This window comes from Pelodiscus sinensis, chromosome 1, assembly GCF_052426305.1.
Source record: "Pelodiscus sinensis isolate ZL-2025 chromosome 1, ASM5242630v1, whole genome shotgun sequence".
Lineage (NCBI taxonomy): Eukaryota > Metazoa > Chordata > Testudines > Trionychidae > Pelodiscus > Pelodiscus sinensis.
In genome coordinates, this window is record NC_143052.1 from 40927273 (window position 1) to 40949393 (window position 22121).

Genomic DNA, 22121 nt, shown 5'->3' on the forward strand with positions numbered 1-22121 from the left:
CATGAACATGGCTGCCGCTTTTTTCCGGCTCGGGGTTTTGCCGGAGAAAAGTGCCAGTCTAGATGGGATCTTGTGGAAAATAAGCCCTTTTCCGGAAGATCCCTTATTCCTACTTTCAAGGATAAGGGATCTTCTGGAAAAGGGCTTATTTTCCACAAGATCCCGTCTAGACTGGCGCTTTTCTCCGGCAAAACCGCGAGCTGGAAAAAAGTGGCAGCCATGTTCATGCAAATGCTGCGGGGGATATTTAAATCCCCTGCGGAATTTGCAATTCCGAAGTGTCTCATTAGCATCCCTTTTACAGAAAAGGGTGCCAGTGTAGACACAGCCCTGTAATATAACAGGTGGTCTGGGACACCACTGAAAGGGTCAAATCAGGGCAACTGATTATAACCAGGGCTACGTATAGCCTAAGACTAGAGTTTTTCCCTATAAGGTGTCAAACCAGTCATGCAGAGCACGTCAGCTGCCACCCTATGCAGTCAGAAGTCTCATAAACAATCCCCTTAGACACTCCACAGACTGGTTATTTCGAAATAACAACTCTTGCTTCCCTCGAGGAATAAAGCTTATTTCAAATTAGTTATTTCGATGTTTCACTGCTGCTATTTCAAAATAACTACTCCCCAGAGTCATTCAAAGGAATTACTCCCCATTGCTTCCTGAGGCTCTAAGTCAAGGTAGCGTGTCCCCATTAAGGGAGCCTGTGTCAGACTACTTTTGAGGCTTTCCTGTAGTGTGAACACGCTATTTCAAAATAGTTATTTCAGGAGTTATTATTTCACAGTAAGTTATTTCAAAATAATTTCCTAGTGTAGACATACCCTTAAAGGGTAAAGGAAGTCATAAAGGTAGGAGTGCTGGGAACAGGCACTGAGATATCCTTCACTTCACCACCACAAGAATCACAGGACCAAAGAAACGTAAGACTTGAAGGGACCTTGCCAGGTCATCAACACCAGCTTGCTGGACTGAGGCAGAACCAAGCACACATAGACTATCTCTGACAAATATTTTCTAACATGTTCTTAAAAGCCTCCAGTGATGGAGATTGTAAAACTTTCCTTGTAAACATATACCCCTAATTATGTCTTTCCTCTGATCCTTTATTCTTCCAGCTTGTCCTGTAGTTGGTTAAATGGCCCAACCATGGAGAGTAGGGAAGAGAGAGAGAGAGAGAGAGAGAATCAGAGCTGTCTTCTAATGATAGCATAGAAGGACCAAAATATTTAGCACACATTTATTCAAGGTGTCAAGGACAATTTCAAATGAATAAATCGACATCAATAAGCAGGTCAAAATAAAGACCAGTTTGTTTCAAATTCTCTTTATTATTTGAATATGGCTTTGTTTTTTAACATGTGACATTTCCCAGGGCAATAATCCTCCCCTTCTTATTGTGCTATTCTTCTCCCTGTGAAACTAAGGTTTCCTCTGAAGAAGGTGCTGCTGGGGCATCCAAAAAAGGCTCCCCAAAGTCTTCTTTTGGAAAAAAGTAATTAGGATTGGTGTCTCATGAGTTCTGCCCTAAATATCTCTAAAAACATATGCCAAAGCTGGTGGCTTTGCCAGAACTGAGGTTTGATGAAGCTCAAGAAATATTCAGAGACCCGTGAAGCAAACAAGGGGATAATTAATGCACACACTAGGACATTCTGTATAAATCTTTTTTCTATCTGAACCCTTAACATCAGAGGTTTCCACCTATCAAATACAGAATTTCTCCATATTATCAGTATAGCCTGGTGGAAATAACATAATTTGCAGGATTCTCTGGTGCAGTACAGCTAGTTTGTGTCACATCTTGGAATTACCTAACTAGTCTGTGAAGGATCATCACAGAGCAAGGGTCATCCCATACCCCACAAGGCATGGCTCAGCATAGGAGACAAGAAGATGTAGCTAGGGCAAAAGATCATGACTGAGATGCCTCATTACAATTTCAATCCCCTGCAGCATTTATGATTCCTTGGGATGATTTGCAGCTGGTGGTATTGCTGTCCTCAGGTTACTGTAACCAAGCACAAGGGAATTAACACTTAATAGATGCAAAAGGCTCAGGGTAAAGCAAGGTGAAGTGTTAAGCCACTTTTGCACAAGATTACACCATTGGTGCCTGTGACGGGGACGCCCGGGTGCCTTGCATGATGGCCGCACCATTCCCAGCATTCTGGGGAGAAGAGGCCGCGCTGCCCCAGCCCTGGCTCTGCTGCACATGCTTTGTGGCTGCTGGGGAAGGACATGGGCACACACCAGCACCTTGCTCACCAGCCGCGCTAGCTCCGGCGGTCGGGGAAGGAGCGGGGGTGGTGCTTCGACCCCGGCTTTGTCGCGCTTGCCCCGCAGCTGGCAGGGAGGCAGGCGCGGGTGCACGCGCTAGAGAGCTGCAAGGGGGAGAGGCTAAAGGCAGCAGCCCGGCCCTCCCCACATCAGACACAGGACTAGTGGGATGTTTAAAAGAGGCACTGCCGCAGCCAAAGGAGGTTGCATGCTGGAGCAGGGAAGAGCGACCGTGAGGAGGGGAGGAAGGTAGAAAGCGACCCAGGGCACGACTTTTGGATCAGCCCATGGTTTCTTGCATTACGGGTCTCAACCCCACCAACCGGACCTGGGAACCCATTCCCTGTCCTTAGGGCCCTGGGTCGGAGTGAGGGTGAGGCTGAGTCCCCCTATTTACCCCCCCCCCCCGGTTATTTACCGGCCCCAAAGGCCTTAGTCGTCTGGGACGTAGTGGCAGACGCAGTCCAGGCGGCGGTTCTGTGGCCCCGCTAACACGAGGCGTACGTGAAGTCACCTGGGAGGGCTGAGCAATAGTGGGGGGGAGAACGGACCTCTGGGAGGGGGCTTCCTGCTTGGTAACAGTGCCCCATTGGTATTAGCACTTTGGTAAAGTTTTTGGGAGAGACTAGTAGTCAGTTAATCATGTAAACCAATCTGGGTAACATACTAATCTTAAAAAAAATGCTTACGGGATTCCATACTTGCTTAACTTATAAAATGATGTTTATATGAAAACCTGGAAATATGGGAAATATTGTCCCAATTCTCCTTATGGAGAAAGTGAATCACACAAAAAAAGGAAGTAACTTTCCTAGGCTCCACAGCAAATTATCAGCGGAACAATGAATAGCATCAAGATACCCTGAGTCCCAGGCCTATAGTCTAACCACTAGATAATCCTTCCTTCAAGATAGTTGGCATACCTCTGGCAGTCTTTTTTATAACCTAGTCCACCTACATCTGACCTTTGCCTTCCCTTCAAAAAGCTTAGCCCTTTGATCTCAAGACTCCAGGAACAGGTGATCAGCAGACAATGGTCTTCTCCAATGTCAATGTTTTTGAATGTACAGAGGTGGAAGGTTTTCACTCAACTTCTCCTAAAGATCCACCAAGTAAACCACTTGACACTGTCCCTAAATTCCATTCTTGTTTGGCACTTTGTTCAGAATGGTACTCTGAAGTTTATAACACTTTCCAGGGTTCACATCACATCTCCCCACCTAGAGAGATTATCTACAATCCCAGCTCACAATTATAAATATTTTGGCAGTTTGTACAATTGACTCCAAAGATATGTAAACTTCATTCAATAAAGGTTTTCAAGGCTAGCATGGGAAGTTGCCATAACTGGTACAGGTGCATTGGACGTTTGTGATAGAGTCATTAAACTGATATAGGCCTGAATTATACAAATAATTAGTATGCTTTCCATTTTTTAAAGAAATGCTTCTATAAATCTTGCATTTTGTGAACATGAAGGATATGGAATAAAAACTTCCATGTTAAACTTGAGGTTTATCCAACTGAAATGAGCTCAGGGTGACTCATTAAACATGAATAAAAGAAAATACGAAAGACTGCATTAATGGGAGTAGTGTAAAGGTTGTCATTTTTTATTTTAATGAAAACCAAGTTATAGAAGCTCTTCAATTTTTTTATACCCAAGCCTTTTTTTTTTCATCTTTATCATATGACCTGTGAAATCACTGAATGAAACTGGACATAGATACTGTAAAAAAACAGGGCCTATTGCATGATGGATATGTGAAATATCCCCAAATACTTAAAGGTACAGAGAGGATGCCCATCAATGCTGTGTAATGACATTCTTTGCACTATTGAACTTTATCTACAGTCCACAGCTGGCTGTCTCAGGCATTAGAATTCCCGTTTAAATGCTAAATCAGTGCCAGTGTAACTAAAAAGACTTCATTTTGAACCAAACTTCATTCCTGAGAAACAGAAATCTTTTTTAGAGAGACATTTCTTGACTACATTCACATTGTACACAGCTGAACAAGGCTTGGAACAATGCAGGTAAATGAGAGAAAAAATGTAAATTTCTCAGTCTTAAACATGTCCTTTTTACTTGCATCTATTGTGTTTTCCTACCTCCAAGATAATTCAAAGTTTCAAAGTTCAGTGTATGGTTTGCTTAGGTTTAATTTACAAGGTGCTTCAGAAAGCTGTAAAAGTTCAAACAAAATTCAACATTAAACTAAAGGGCTGTGTCTACATTGGCACCCCTTTCCAGAAAAGGGATGCTAATGAGACCAGTCGGAATTGCAAATTCTGCGGGGGATTTAAATAGCCCCCGCAGCATTTGCATGAACATGGCTACCGCTTTTTTCTGGCTTGGGGTTTTGCTTTCAAGTAGGAATAAGGGATCTTCCAGAAAAGGGCTTATTTTCCACAAGATCCCGTCTAGACTGGCGCTTTTCTCTGGCAAAACCCCGAGCCGGAAAAAAGCGGCAGCCATGTTCATGCAAATTCCATGGGGGATATTTAAATCCCCCGTGGAATTTGCAATTCCGAAGTGTCTCATTAGCATCCTTTTTCCGGAAAGGGGTGCCAATGTAGACACAGTCAAGCAGAAGCCTGACACAAGAAAAAAAAAAAGAACTTCCTGCTGAGATATCCTCAGATATCTGACCAGGACTTTAGAAAAACTGAAGAAGAGATTGCTCCAAGGGTACGTCTAAACTACATGGCTCCGTCGACGGAGCCATGTAGATTTGTTTGTTTGGCAAAGGGAAATGAAGCCACGATTTAAATAATCGCGGCTTCATTTAAATTTACATGGCTGCCGCGCTGAGCCGACAAACAGCTGATCAGCTGTTTGTCGGCTCAGCACGCTAGTCTGGACGCTCCCCTGTCGACATGAAAGCCCTTTATCGACCTCCCCGGTAAACCTCATCCTACGAGGCATAACGGGGAGGTCGATAAAGGGCTTTCAGGTCGGCACGGGAGCGTCCAGACTAGCGAGCTGAGCCGACAAATAGCTGATCAGCTGTTTGTCGGCTCAGCGCGGCAGCCATGTAAATTTAAATGAAGCCGTGATTATTTAAATCACGGCTTCATTTCCCTTTGCCGATCAGCCTAATCTACATGGCTCCATCGATGTAGCCATGTAGTTTAGACACACCCTAAGTGTCCTTCCCAAGATATAATCTGAGCCCAGGGCATTCTGGACCAAGGGCATGTCTACACTACAGGGAAATTTTGAAATAGCTCATGCTATTTTGAATAACAAGGTGAGCGGCCACACAGCAAGCCCATTATTTCAAAATTATTTGAGGAATAACACCTACTTTGAAATTTCTAGACAGGGTGAGTCTGGGTGGCGCAGCTGTGGTTATTTCAAAATAATTGGCCTCCATGGCTTCTCATAGCTGTCCTGGTGGCTATTCTGTCTACACCCCTCAAAACTGTATAATTTCCCTTCCCACAGGGAAAATTCTGGTGGCAGAACGCAGGCCCTGCCAGCCCTCTGCCACACTGCAGAAGAAGTTTGTGCAGCAATGGCTGACCCCAGTGCTCCAATCGAGCCCCTTAGGGCTGCTTGTGAGCCAGCATCCAGCTCCCAAGCCCCTGCTCAGGGGTAGAAGAAGAGGGCCCCCTCCTAGTCTGGTGTGGAGATACTGGATCTTATGGAGGTCTGGGGAGAGGAGGATAAACTCCGGGATCTCTGCACAGGAACAGGAACATGGACTTTTATAGCTGGATGGTCACAAGCCTGGGCCAGGAGGGCCACATGCACACTCAGGAGCACATGTGCAAGAAAATAAAAGAACTCAGGTAGGCCTACAGGGAATGCAGTTTCCACTCATGAGCAGTATCCCAGAACTGTCACTTTTATGAGCAGCTGCACCGCATCCTGTGAATGGGGGTTGGTCCCTTCCTCTCACCTTGTTGTGGACATCAGCATGAAGAAGCCCATTCCAAGCTTCTCAGAGGTCAGGCATCTGGATAATGAAGAGGAGGAAGTTGAGGTCAGCAAGGTTATGATGCTTGCCAAGCAGGAGGTTGTCCTGTCCCTGAAGCCAGTACCCTTCTTCCAGGATGTTGCCAAGGGTTCACACGAAGCCAGGGAGGGCCCATCATGTGAGTTTCATTACTTTCCCTAGACAAAGGCAGGGGAAGGTGGCGAGGGGCTGCACACTGTTCGCTCACCCTTCACAACCTGGGAATTGCACAGCAACCTGTGTACGTGGGTGCACATGGAGCTCTTGTTCAGAGCAGAGAGCTGCATGAGACTGCCACAAAATAATCTTTCACACCTGCCCACGGGGTTTCTGGAGAAGTCTGCCTTCCTCTAGATCCCATGGTGCGACACCTTCGCACCAGAAGCTACCACTAAGGGTGTGTCTAGACTCCACAGTTTTTTCAAAAAAAGTTTCCTCTTTTCAGAAAAACTTCACCCGCGTCTACAGTACCGCCGTGTTCTTCTGAAAGTAAATCAAAAGAACGCAGCAGTTTTGTCAAGGGCGGTAAACCTCATTTTATGAGGAATAAGGCCTTTTTCAACAGAGATCCGTCAAAAAAAGGCTTATATGGACGCAGATTTTTTTTTCGAAAAAACAGACCTCCAGGGAAAAGTCCTGGTGGACAGTCCATCTGCAGGAAAAACCTCTATTGTTCCTGTCTATAGCCATGTTTTAAAGGCACAGGCACCATGGGCAGCCATTGTGGCAGGAAGGCAGCCAGAGGAAGCCTCTGACCATACAGCTCTCCCTGCATCTCTGAGAATTCATCATGGCACAAGCCCGAGACCCTCGAGACCCCCAAGGATCCCAGGAGCCTTCCAGGAGCAAGAGGCGAGCTCCAACTTGGTCAGGCCAGAAGACCTGACCCTTTTAGAACTATGGGGCGAGGAGGAATCACTCCAGGCTCTGCATTCCCATCGCAGGAATGCAGACATTTACGGCCGCATGGCCAAGGGGCTGGCCAAAAAAGGACACCAGCCCAGAACTTTGGACCAGGTGCAGGACAAGGTTAAAGAACTCAGGCAGGGCTATGCCAGGGCCCGCGAGCACAGCTCCACCTCGGGGGAAGTGTCACACAATTGCGCATACTTCCAGGATCTGGACAGAATCCTGGGTGGTGGGGAATCCCTCTCTTCCCCGGTTCTGGTCCAGACTGGATTGCAGACACTGGTGCAGCCAGAAGGGGGCTGATGACAACCCAGAGGAGCAGCTTAGGATAAAGAGGAGAAGGAGGAGGACGACGACCCCAACCGCAGCGTGGTTACCCTGACCCTGGAGCCAGTTCCCGAGACCCAGGAGGCCTCGCAGGCATCCTCCTATGCTGGTGAAGGAACATCAGGTGAGTGCAGTCAGGGTCACACACACAGAAGGGAGGAGGTGAGAGCACAGGGGATGCAGGGCATTCTGCACATGTCATGCTCTTCCTGGACACCTTGCACCTCTCTGGGCATGTGCAAGCATGTTCATTCCCAGGGCACACATGGGCAGCTGCTCATAGCTCGGGGAGGGCCCCACACATGTCTGACCCCAGGAAGGGCTGTCCTCCCCTCTCCAGGAACTGCAGGAAGCAGGCTGCTCACAAGGGCGCACGCATGACACCACACTGACCACCGCAAGTGTCATACCTAGCACTTGGGCATGTATGCACAAGCGACACAACTATCGCTCCCGCAGACAGTGCTGCCACGGGCAGGCGGTGAGTGTATGGGTGGGGACCCTGGGAGACCCAAGCTACTCCAGGCCCCTGTCCTACGTCGTGTTACCCATTGTGGCTGCACACTTCCCTAGGATGTATAGCCCTGGTGGAGGAGGGGGCAGAGGGTATGTTGGGGGCCAGGCCAGACATGGGCTTGCAGTAAGAACATTCCCATCCCTTGTTCTAAGGACGTACTCACTGATCACAAGCAGGGACAGTGTGTGCATTCATAAAACTGATCACTTCAGCCTCTTCTCCTCCACAGCTGGACCTGCCGGATCAGAGTGCCGTGCAACACCTGTGCCACCACCCACCTGGTCCTGCAGGCACTGGCGCGGAAGCCACAGGCACTGGCAGGTCTACAATGACCTCATGCAGAGGCACGTAGAGGCCCTCAAAAGGATGGAGGAGACACGGCTGAAAGGGCGCGGGAAGAGGCTCAGTGGCACAACCGATTGCTGGAGGATTTCCTCCTGCAGTGGACGGCAATATGTGGGAGTATCTGAGAGTCCCTGTCTGTCCCAGGTCTTGTCCCCATTGGAGTTCCTCCTGCTCAGCCTGATCCAGCCCCTTCTGTCCCCCCGTCCTCCCCCTCAGCCCCTGCCACCCTTCACCCCCTGCTAGCGCAGAGCCAACTGCAGCCCCCTACCACTGTCCCAGGCCCCACTCGACCCTGAGGATGTTAAGGGCCACAGACCGGAGGTGGCAGAGTTTTGCAGGCCAGGCAACACCCTGAGACCTAAACCGCCCATCCTCCGTCCCTCCCTCCCTCCCTCCCTCACTCCAGGTTTACATCCCCCCTCCTCCCCAGTTTTAAAAAGACTTTGCTAGTTGCACAAGAAAGTTTATTTTTGAAAACATTTTTCATAGTTTTATTTTGTTACAAAAAGTTATTTATTTGCACATAGTTTGTTAATACACATAACATTTTTTATATTAAACCAGGTGTGTGTGTGTGTGTGTGTGTGTGTTCACTGTCTGGAGACTGGTGCAGGGATGGGTTGTGGGAGAAAAGGTTTTGGGGCAGGGGGCCCAGGCCAATAGGCCCCATTGGGAAGACCCTGGGGAGAGTCATTGGGGTCCTGCTGAGAATCTCTCACGCACAGCCTCCCGGATGTGGACCCCTACCTGATGGGCTTGGTGGATGGCTGCTGTCCGGGGCTGCTCGAACCACCTCCCCTCCACATCAGCCTGTGTCTCCAACCCTGGGAGGAAGACCTCTGCTTTGCTCTTCACCAGATTGTGGCGCACGCAAGACACAGCCACTACCTCAGGGATATTGCATTCCCCCATGTCGAGGCGAGTGAGCAGGCACCTAAACCTTCCCATCAGCCAGCCAAAGGCGCATTCTACCTGCAAGCATGCTTGTGTAAGGCGCACGTTAAATTGTTCCCTGCTTGCATTCAGATGCCCAGTGTACGTCTTCATGAGCCAGTTCATGAAGGGGTATGTCACATCACCCACAATGCAAATCCACATCCCCAAAATCAAAGTTTTGCTGCGGGAAGAATGTTCCAGCCTGCAGCCTGTGGTAACGGTAGGAATTTTGGAAGATCCAAGCATCATGTGCCCAGCCCAACCACCCCATACAAATGTCAATGAATAGTTCATGGTGGTCAACCAGGGCCTGCAACACCATGGAGAAGTACCCTTTTCTGTACACGTTTGCCAACTCTCTCAGTACCCTCGGATGCATTAAATCCGGGCCCATGGATTTGGGTATGTTTAGCTTTTCTAAATAATTCCTAATGTTCTTTCCCCACCAAGGGCTGTCCTCCACCTTCCCATACTGCATTATCTAGTGCATTTGTCTGGGATCTGACCTTGTCCGTGAAGACAGAAGCAAAGAAAGCATTGAGTGCTTCAGCTTTTCCTACATCATCTGTCACTAGGTTACCTCTCTCAGGGTATGTCTACACTACAGCATTAATTCAAACTAACTTAATTCGAATTAGTTAATTCGAACTAAGCTAATTTGAACTAGTGCATCTAGACTTAAAAACTAGTTTGAATTAGTGTTTTGCTAATTTGAACTAGCATGTCCACATTGAGTGGACCCTGAGCAGAAGTTAAGGCTGGCCGGAAGCAGTGCCGGCAGAGCATCAGGTTAGGACTTAGAGGGTGGAGCTGCTGTCTCAGGCTAGCCGAGGGCTGTGCTTAAAAGGACCTGACCCCCACCCCAGACAGACAGTTCTCAGGGTTTCCCGCTTGCTTGTCTACCTCGATGAGGGACAGCAAAGCAATCCTGACTTGGAGTGCCTTGAATGCCCACACTCGGCACATGACAGCACTCGGCCATAAGCCCGGCTGCACTTGCCGCAGGCTGCCATCTGGAGGGGTCAATTGGAGGGCTGCAGGAAAGCTTCCACCCCAAGGAGCACACAGAGCCACCCCAGTCCTCCCCATCGAGGGCTCGTAACCCATTCCTCCCTCACCTCCTTCCACTTACCCCTCCCTAGTCCCCCTTCCTGATGTAAAAAATAAAGGATACGTGTGTTCAAAAATAGAAACTCTCTTTATTTAACAAAACTGGGGGTGGGGGGGTTAACCTCTGGGGAAACTGGGAAAAGGAGGTGGGAGAGGGGAAGAGAGAGGGTGGGAGAGGGGAGGGGGAAACCTGGGAGGAGGGAGCTGGAAGGGGGAAGCCAGGGGAAGAAGAAGATGGGGAAGTATAAAACTATGGTACACCATATCTTCAGTACTGTGTACAGATGTGATCTCCTCACCCCAAGAAAGATATTTTGGCCTTGGAAAGGGTTCCGAAAAGGGCAACTAAAATGATCAGGGGTTTGGAACAGGTCGCATATGAAGAGAGGCTAAAGAGACTGGGACTTTTCAGCTTAGAAAAGAGGAGACTGAGAGGGGATATGATAGAAGTCTATAAAATCATGAGTGGTACATAAAGAAAAGTTCTTCATTAGTTCCCATAATAGAAGGACTAGAGGACAGCATATGAAATGAATGGGTAGCAGGCTTCAAACTAATAAAAGAAAGTTCTTCTTCACAAAGCAAATAGTCAACCTGTGGAACTTCTTGCCACAGGAGGCTGTGAAGGCTAGAACTATAACAGAGTTTAAAGTATCAGAGGGGTAGTCGTGTTAGTCTGAATGTGCCAACAATGCCCCACTGCTATATACATCGGCCAAACAGGACAGTCCCTACGTAAAAGAATCAATGGACACAAATCTGATATTAGGAATGGCAACATACAAAAACCTGTAGGGGAATACTTCAATCTTCCTGGACACACAATTGCAGATCTAAATGTAGCCATCCTGCAGCAAAAAAACTTCAGGACCAGACTTCAAAGAGAAACTGCTGAGTTACAGTTCATCTTTAAGTTTGACACAATCAACTCTGGATTAAACAAAGACTGTGAATGGCTTGCTAACTACAAAAGCAGCTTCTATTCTCTTGGAATTCACACCTCCAGATCAGCTGCTAGAAGTGGGCCTCATCCTCCTTGATTGGATCCATCTGGTCATCTCCAGCCTGATCCTGGCCTGCATATTTATTCCTGCCTCTGGAAATTTCCACTACATGCATCTGACGAAGTGGGTCTTTGCCCACGAAAGCTTATGCTCCTACACTTCAGTTAGAGTTTAAAGAGAAGTTAGATAAAGTCATGGAGGTTGGGTCCATGGAGTGGTATTAGCCAGGGGGTAGAAATGGTGTCCCTGGCCTCTCTTTGTGGAAGGCTGGAGATGGATGGCACGAGACAAATGGCTTGGTTATTGTCTTTGGTCCATCCCCTCCAGGGTACCTAGGGTTGGCCGCTGTTGGCAGACAGGCTACTGGGCTAGATGGACCTTTGGTCTGACCCAGTATGGCCGTTCTTATGTTCTTATGTTCTAAGCTCAGGGCTCAGGGTCGGGGGTCTCACTGGACCACCTTGATTTTCATGGAAACCTGCTCCTGGGTTTGCATGTGGCCTTTGGTGGCCAGGCTGGCAGCTATCCTGCCCTAGACGGCCACTTTCCTGTGCCTAGTGCGGAGGTCGTGTGGATGTTGGAGGCCTCCCCCCAAACCTGGATGACGTCCATGATGTCTGCACTAGACCAGGTGGGCGCCCGCCTCTTGTGGCCCCGGGCAGGCTTCTGGGAGCTGCCAGCCTAGTCCTGGGAAGAGGCGGAGGGCTGGGTGGCAGCGAGGGACTGGCTCGTGCCGTGCCAGGTGCAGGGTCTGCTAGCTGGGTGCTGGCAGGCTTGCACCTGGCACGGGCACCGTAGCCAGACCGTGCCCCTTTAAGGGCTCCGGGACCGAGAGGGGGGCAGAAGAATTTCCCTGGTTGTGCCCAGAGTGGCCACCAGGGCAAGCTAGGAAGGGTTAGCCTCCCACTAGTTCGAATTAAGTGGCTACACAGCCCTTAATTCGAACTACTTAATTCGAAGGCGTTAGTCCTCGTAGAATGAGGTTTACCTAGTTTGAATTAAGCGCTCCGCTAGCTCGAATTAAGTTTGAACTAGCGGTTTGCATGTGTAGCACCTATTAAAGTTAATTTGAACTAAGGCTGTTAATTTGAATTAACTTTGTAGTGTAGACATACCCTCATTCAGTAAGGGCACCACACCCTCTCTGATCACCCTCTCATTGCTAACATGCCTGTAGAAACCTTCTCCCCCCAGCTTCTCTCATAGTCACTAAGGGCTCCGCACATGAGACGGTGGGAGCACCCAATGCAGGCATCAGACCCAGCCCCATCTCTTAGTCTCGCCTTGTCCTTTCTCCCCCTTCTTTCCCCCTGCCAGGTTCTTTCCCTGGTCTCTCCCCAGTTATATTTACCCCAATTTTTTAAAATAAGTAAGTTGATTGTTCTAAAACAAAAAGTCTTGTTTATTTGGTCTGCAGTGGGGGGTAGGGGAATGGGAAGGGAGGACAGGGGAAGGGAGGGGTGTTGGAAGAAAAGCACAGTGGGGCAATACAACGGCCCCTTGTGGGGATGCCTGGGCAGAGTGTGTAGCCAGACAGGAACCCCCCTCCCCCCGTAACCTCTATCTTGCTTGCCTCTCTGAGATGCCTGGAGCATCCAGGGCACACCCAGAGCAGTAAAATCAGCATAGTCTTTGAAGCCTTGGCAGGAGGCCTGGATATGCTAGCTCACAGTGACCCTGGACAACTATAAGCAGAGATATGAGGGTGATCGAGCTAATCTCTGACTAAGAGGCTGCAGAGGAGTGCCCTTGACTGAAAGTGCCATATTGATACGATCACACACACTCGTCCGGGGGGAGGAATCTCTCGCCCAGTAAAGAATGTCCAGTACTCACAATTTAGTTTTCTTTCCTACAAGTGTAAATTACTTGAAACTTCCTTGTAAGAAGTGGCATCACAAAGACGGACCAACACAATTTGGCATCTTAGATAAGAAAGAGGATACAGACCCCTATGGGTATAAAAGATGGGCCCAGCAGCACACTTAGGGTATGTCTAAACTACATGGCTCCATTGACAGAGCCATGTAGAGTTGTTTGTTTGGCAAATGGAAATGAAGCCACAATTTAAATAATCGCGGCTTCATTTAAATTTAAATGGCTGCCATGCTGAGCAGCTGATCAGCTGTTTGTCGGCTCAGTGTGCTAGTCTGCACGCTCCTGCTCCGACATGAAAGCCCTTTATCGACTTCCCCGGTAAACCTCATCCTACGAAGCATAATGGGGAGGTCAATAAAGGGCTTTCAGGTCAGCGAGGGAGCATCCAGACTAGCGCGCTGAGCCGACAAACAGCTGATTAGCTGTTTGTCGGCTCAGCGCAGCAGCCATTTAAATTTAAATGAAGCCGCAATTATTTAAATCGCGGCTTCATTTCCCTTTGCCGATCAGCCTAATCTACATGGCTCCATCGATGGAGCCATGTAGTTTAGACACACCCTTACTCTGAGCATTAATCTACCATCTATCTGCTGGTCGGGTTAGGTGATTGGTCTCCCGAGGTTCCACGGGGACGCCCACCTCATATTCGTCTTTCCTAGGAATTGAAGGACTGGCCTTTGCCAGATACGCTGGAGTGGAGAGGCACAGAAGGGGGTAAAAATTGTACCTGCATGTGTCCTTTGTCTTAAGTGTACACATAGACTTAGAGCTCTTTAAAGATTAAGCTGTCACTTGGTACCATTATTTCTATTTTCTATCTTTATTTTCTTTATAACCATTTTTTTAAGATCTATATTTGCTAGCAGTGAAGAAATAGAGCAATAGCCATTGTAACCATATGATTTATAAGCTTCTTTAATAAACCCATAACTGTTTAAGCTTTAACCTGACTCCTTCAGTTGCTGTAACAGAACCAAGCACAATTTAAAAGAACTCCAGCCGGTCATAGGGGCAGACGCAGGGAGAGCTGGGCGTTTGGATCGTGTCGCCTCCAGGGGGCAGATCCATAGGAGCATCCGTCAACCTTCCATAGGCTACCAGCTGCAGAGGGACTCCGGTCCTAGCAGCTAAAGACACGGGTGTAATAAGATCTCCCTGCAAACTTTGGGGCATCTGTCAGCCTGTTGGCTGCCCGCTGCAAAGGGACCTCGGTCCTAGAGGCTAAATACACGGAAGTAAAACCTCTCGGGGTGCCCGTCAGCCTCCCCTAAGGCCACCCACTGTGACAGGACCTTATGTCCTAGCAGTTGAAGACTTGGGTGTATAACACACATACACACACGCACTGCCCTGACCATCGGCTGACAAAGTGTCACAGCTAGCCTTGTCTGTAACTCCTCCTCGGGGACTTAGGGACTCCCAGATGTGCACAGCCCCCTTGATGGGCTTCCCAGATGGCAGTCATGAGTGGCTGCTCAAAGGCTCTGGTGAGCTGTTCAGCCTCTGCCCCCTCAGCCTGGCAGGAACATCTCCTAATGTTCTCACACAGGTAATGCAGGACACAGCAAACTGCCATAGAATACTAGAACTGGAATGGTCATGGAATGACCTTGAGAGGTCATTGAGTCCAGTCCCCTGCCGTCACGGAAGGATCTGAGGGATGATCAATTCACTGAGGTCCAGGCAGGTGAAACCTCCCCTTCAAATGACTGAAGGTGCCCTCCACCATGATGTGGGCCTTGCTGTTCCTAGCATTGATGCGTTCCTTGGTGGGGTTCAGGTGTCCTGTATAGGAATTCTTTAGCCAGGGGAGCAAGAGGTAGGCTGCATCATCCATGATGCACAGATGCATGTCCACGTCCCAACCATAATGATGTGGTTAGGGAAAAAAGTGCTGGCATGCTTCTTCTGGAAGAGGCTGGAGTTCCTAAAGACTTGGGTATCGTTCACCTTCTCTGACATTAATGTCAGTGAAGCAGCCTTGATTATCCATGAAGGCCTGCAGCACCATTGAAAAGTACCCCTTTTGGTTGATGTAATTGGAGGTCTGGTGAAGATGGGGATATAGGTACCATCAATGGCTTCTCTTCTGCAGTTGGAGAAGTCCATTGTGGCAAAGCTGGCGACAATGGGGTCCACGTCACCCATGATGCCAACCCATCACAGCAGGATGACTTTGATGGCCCTCACCACCTGTAGAAAGATAAAATCATGAAATCACAGGGTCGCCAGAGCTCTCAGGAGGTCCCCAAGCCCAAGGCCCTTCCCACAGCTGGAGAAACCCCAACAATCCCATCACTAGCAGGGCTTCGTGAAGGCGGGACCGCAAAACTACCAGGGAGGGAGAGTCCACCCCCCCCCCTTCTTAGGGAATTTCATTCCAATGCTTCACCACCCTCCTGGGACAATAGCAAGAGAGTTATACTTGCACGCTCCTGACAATCAATCTCCCCATGCCAAACTGGCTCCCAACAAAATGGTAGCTGTCAGGCATGGTGAGCTTCCAAATAGTGATGGAACATGTTTCTGGAGGGTGTCCTTGTTGTCCCACCACTCCATGATGACCCAGTCCCCCCAGTTGGAACTGGTGTCCTAGCGCCAGAAGTGGTGGTGTGCAGGAGTAGGTGGGAGAGGCTACGCTGCATGAGAAGCATGTGTAGTGGGGTGAGGAGGTGCCCCAGAATGAGCTGCTGGTCCTGGTCATGAAGTGCCATATGGGCAGCCTGCATTAACTACACCCAGAGATGCAGCAGGATGTCTAAGAGCTGGTGAGTGCTTTGCAGCAGGTCTGGGCTCCATGGAAGAAGTGCTATGGTGTCTGTAAGGGCAACCAGAGCACAGTGAGAAGAGTTTGCTCTCCCTCCAGGAGGTAGGCAATGGATAGGAGACTGACACACAGCTGTAGAGGGTAGCCCCTTTAAGCATGAGCCATAGGGTATGGCTACACTAGCCCCCTAGTTCGATCTAGGGAGGCTAATGAGGGCGACCAAAATTGCAAATGAAGTGCGGGATATTTAAATATCCCGCACTTCATTACCATGTTCCCATAGTCGCCATTTTAGAAATTGACTAGCCTGAAGTAACTGCCTGCGTCTACAAGCAGCAGTGAAATAGGATTCCGAATTAAAGCCCTAAATTGAATTAGCTGGTAAACCTCATTGCAGATCGAACTAGGGGGCTAGTATATACATACCCTCACATAGCCTCAGGCAGCAGCTACAGGAAGTGACTGCTGTCCTGATGCCCTGCCAGAGTGTTTCTGGAAGGCTTCAAACTGCAATCAGTGTGGACATGCATTTTCCACATCATTCTGAGTTATTTCAATGGGGATTTGTAGTGTGGGTGTGCTATTTCAAAATAGTTATTTCAGAAGTTATTAGTCTGAAATAGCTTATTTCGAAATAAGTGTGTAGTATAGACAAACCCCAACATTATTGGCATTCTGTCCACATCTGATAAATGAAATAAAGATTCTAATTAGGTACAGCAGTCAGTATTAAATCCTTGTCCCTTGAGTTAAGTTCACAGTAGCTAGAGCCATACACAACTTTCTGAAGTTCTCAACTGCCTCTTGAGCTACACATAGAAAATTACCTAAATCAATAACCACACAATTCATTAACTTTATATTAGCCATATTACATCAGAAGCTCTTTGAAAAAGAACAGATTCAAGGTCATGGCCTGTGACAGACTGACAATCTCCTGCAATATCCTGGAGAAAGCTTATAGAATTAAGATAAACATTATTGAATTAAGTTAAGACTTATCAAATTAGGTTTAATATGTTTGAGATCAATTGTATTCAAATTGCATGTGTTATTGTGAAACTGAATGTAGCTCCTCTAGCAAGGGCAGGATGCTAATATAATTCCTCCAGTCATCAGCCCTGTGAAAAAATCCTCTGGAAAGGTTCACATATGATAGTTCAGGCTATGTTTGGCAGGGGCTATCCAACAAAGAAAGGATTTTTTGATAAGTAGCCTGGATTTAAACAGGCTCTTGCAAGCTTGGTAGCATGCATGTACAGTATGTTCTTTAATTATTTTAATATGTTTTCTCTGTCATTATTTTAATTTAGGAATAAAACAGACTTACACAAGAAGTGCTGTATGTTATCGTATAATGGTGGTCAACTATTCTGTTATTAGTCTTGGAAGAAAAAGTCAAAAGCAAGTCTGCTTAGGTAGAGTATCATGTTGGGATATCACAGTATAATTAGGGAACTGTTCAGCCTGAAATAGCCTGGTCAGAAGTGGGGGGAGACCACTCAACAGATATGATGTCTAGGGGAGGTTGAAGCTTAGAGTGGATAAAGTTGTTGGATCTTTGGGAGAACAGGTGCAATTGTCCTGAACTGTGACACAACCTGACTTTGTCTAATCATAATAAAAAATTGAGAAATTTTCAACAAGCCATGGTCAACACAGTAAAATGTTACTAACACAAAACTAATTGGCAAAAGATACTAGAGATATGTGTGTGAACAGCTTTAAATTGGTATTTCAGCAACAAATCTTGACAAGGTTTGGAAATATGACACTTCAGGCCATGATACATGGAATTTGTTTGGAGACTGAAATCCCCCTATGTACTAACATTGAATTGGAATGACCAGAATCTCAAAGCACTTCAGAATTCTGCATACTCTGGCAGCAGAAAGAATAGAAATAGAGCTAGAAGAGAAGACAAGCATTAAGAATGATTACATTACATTGGGTGGTCAAATATTGGAATAAATTGCCAAGGGAGGTGGTGGAATCTCCCTCTCTGGAGATATTTAAGAACAGGTTAGATAGACATCTGTCAGGGATGGTGTAGACGGAGCTTGGTCCTGCCTTGAGGGCGGGGGGCTGGACTCGATGACCTCTCGAGGTCCCTTCCAGTCCTATTATTCTATGATTCTATGATTATGTCTTATCAACATACAAAACTCCATATCCACCAGACTATAACTAGAATACAAAATGAAAAATTCACAGAAGAATTGTCTCTTTTATTTATTCTGCTGTAATTGATATGACACAGAACTGTCTTCTTATGGCTGCCTATGGGTTGGAAACCTCTAGCAAAAATCAAAATTAAATCCCAACCCCACATGGGTATTCGCTTCAGACTGACATCATACCTAGAAGCACAATATCTAGATGGGATTGCTACTATGCAGATTGTACCTTCAGGAAATCAACATTTCTGATATTGCAATACACATTCTGAAATACAAGAACAGTGCATGCCTGGAAACATCTTTTATTGTTTTGAGAAATATTGTTGCTACTATTAAAACCCATTTTAAATTTAGGAAATAGGACTCCAGCAGTTCAGGTCAGAAAGGCTTCCTAAGTGTTATCATTGTACTATCTGGTAGCTAATAGTTCCAAGACTGATGGAAAACCATGTTTTTGCTAACATGTTTAGAAGAGTCAGTGGGAAGTCTGATATTCACCCTTTTAGTATTAGTATAGCAGTACCACACGCTCAGTGAGAATAAATGCTCCATTGTGTCAGGTACTGTACAAAAACACAGGAAGATGCAATTCCTGCCTCTAATTGATTACAATGTAATTTTGAAGCAAAATGCAGCAGTGAATCCAATTTAAACCAATTAATAATAGACTCTCCAGATCCTGATACCTCTCTGTGGGTGCTAGAACCCAAGGGTATGTCTACACTTGCTCCCTAGTTTGAGCTAGGGATGCAAATGTAACCGACCGAAATTGCTAATGAAGCGGGATTTAAATATCCTGCTCGTAATTACCATAATGTCTCCCGCTCGTTAGTCCTCTCAACAGCTGATTTGAACCAGGAAGTGCACTCCGGGATGCGTTAGTTTGAATCAAACCTGAACTAGGGACCAAGTGTAGATGTACCCCAAGTGAATTTGCCTAATTAGCCCTACCGATCAGAAGGGCTATGTGGTCACCTTTCCTTTGGAATTACTTACACTCCCTGATTCTCAATGAGATATAAACTTGACACAGTAAGATCTCCCAGATATATTGCAGGAAACTTTCATATCGGTCACAGGGTGATCTGTGGTTAAAAATAAGCATGGGAATCAGAAACAATCAATCAGTCGATTTGTGTTCTACAATTGTACAGAAGATATTTATTATTTTGTTATATATAATGTGAGAAGCATATTTATTACACATTTTTGCAACTGTCTTTCTCCTCTTAAGTACCTTAAAGAAGATTTTTTTTGTAATGTGATAGGAATATCTGACCAGATGAAAGAAAGAGGCAAGGCTACAGACATAAAATTTTAAAACTTTTACTTTATATACAAAAAACCATAAATGTCATGTCTGTTTAAAAAGCATTGCTATTTGATTCATAGAATACTAGAACTGGAGGGGATCTTGAGAGGTCATCAAGTCCAGTCCCCTGCCCTTACGGCAAGACCAAGCACCATCTAGACCATCCCTGATAGATGTCTATCCAACCTGCTCTTAAATGTCTCCAGCGATGGAGATTCCACAACCTCCCTAGGCAATTTATTCCAGTGTTTAACAACGCTGACAGTTAGGATTTCTTTCTAATGTCCAACCTAAACCTCCTTTGCTGAAGTTTAAGCCCATTGCTTCTTGTCCTATAATCAGAGGCCAAGGAAAATAATTTTTCTTCCTCCTCATTGTAACACCCTTTTAGATACTTGAAAATCGCGATCATGTCCCCTCTCAGTCTTCTCCTTTCCAAACTAAACAAGCCCAATTCTTTCAGTCTTCCTTAATAGATCATGTTCTCTAGACCTTTAATCATTCTTGTTGCTCTTCTCTGGACCTTCTCCAATTTCTCCACATCTCTTTTGAAATGTGGTGCCCAGAACTGGACATAATACTCCAACTGAGGCCTAATTAGCTCAGAGTAGAGTGGAAAAATGATTTCTCGTGTCTTGCTCACAACACTTCTGTTAACGCATCCTATAATCATGTTTGCTTTTTTTTCAACAATATTACACTGTTGACACATATTTAGCTTGTAGTCCACTATGACTCCTAGATCTCTTTCTGCAGTAAAAGGTATGCATTTTATATATAATAAAATGACATTATACTGATGTTAACTTTCACACCTAAAATAGTTCTTACTATTATTAAATAAAGGTAATATAATTTACTGTTTTCGTTTTTCAAACCTCAAAAGAGATCCATTCCATCTTTAATCTATAGGGGTATGTCTACACTAGCTCATTAATTCGAGTTAGGTAGGCAAATCAGGCAACTGGAGTTGCAAATTAAGCCTGGGATTTAAATATCATGGGCTTTATGTGCATGATCCCGTCCAGCCACCATTTTTAAATCCCCGTTAGTTTGAACGAACTGCCCGTGGCTACACGAGGCAGTTTAAAGTTAATGCAAATTAAGTCCTTAGTTCGGATTAACTGTTACTCCTTGTGGAATGAGGTGTAACAGTTAATCTGAACTAAGGATTTATAACCTTCTGCAGTAGATTCTCTTTCTGCTGTAAGTTGCAGTATTGTCACTTTTGTAAAAAGAGGAATTATAGTCAGGCAAACATTTTCAAACTTGAAATCAGCTCTAGAAAGTATATTTTTGCTCTGAGAGCAAATAAAACATACAGCAGGCAGAGAGTGTGTGAGTTTAAGAATTTTTAACATGAAGAAAGGCTACGGTGTTAAGTTTATTCTCAAAAGACAAGAAATACCTGGCTATGTCAGGAACAAGGCCTTGGAAGATGAGAAGACACTTCTCAGGAGTCAGAGGGTACGTCTACACTACAGAGTTAGTTCGAACTAACTTAGTTCGAATTAGTTAATTCGAACTAAGCTAATTCGAACTAACGCGTCTAGAACTAAAAACTAGTTCGAATTAGTGTTTTGCTAATTCGAACTAGCATGTCCACATTAAGTGGACCCTGAACAGGGCTTAAGGATGGCCGGAAGCAGTGCCGGCAGGGCATCAGAGGAGGACTTAGAGTGTGGAGATGCTGTCTCAGGCTAGCCAAGGGCTGCGCTTAAAGGGACCCGAACCCCACCCCGGACAGACAGTTATCAGGGGTGCCCCGCTTGAAAACCAGTCCTGGCTTGGAGTGCCCGGAGTGCCCACACTGGGCACATCACACCACTTGGCCATCAGCCCGGCTGCACTTGCCGCAGGCTGCCATCTGGGAAGATGGGGCAATTGGGGGGCTGCAGGAGAGCTTCCACCCCCAGAAGCCCGCAGAGCCAGCCCAGTCCTCCCCATCAGGGGCTCGTACCCCATTCCTCCCTCACCTCCTTTCACTTACCCTTCCCTAGCCCCTTTTCTTGATGTACAAAATAAAGGACAATTGTGGTCAAAAATGGAATCTGTCTTTATTGAACAAAACTGGGGGAGTCTGGGAAAAGGAGGTGGGAGAGGGAAAGAGAGAGGCTGGGAGAGGAGAGGGCAACTACAATGATCAGAGGTTGGGAACAGGTCCCATATGAAGAGAGGCTAAAGAGACTGGGACTTCTCAGCTTAGAAAAGAGGAGACGGAGGGGGGACAGGATAGAGGTCTCTAAAAGCAGGAGTTGGGTGGAGAGGGTGCATACAGAAAAGTTCTTCATTAGTTCCCATAAAGAAGGACTAGAGGACACCAAAGGAAAGGAATGGGTAGCAGGCTTCAAACTAAAACAGAAAGTTCTTCTTCACAAAGCAAATAGTCAACCTGTGGAACTCCTTGCTGCAGGAGGCTGTGAAGGCTACAACTAGAACAGAGTTTAAAGGGAAGTGAGATCAAGTCATGGAGGCTGGGTCCATGGAGTGGCATTAGCCAGGGGGTAGGAGTGGTGTCCCTGCCCAAGGTTTGTGGAAGGCTGGAGAGGGATGGCACAAGACAAATGGCTTGGTCACTGTCTTCGGTCCAT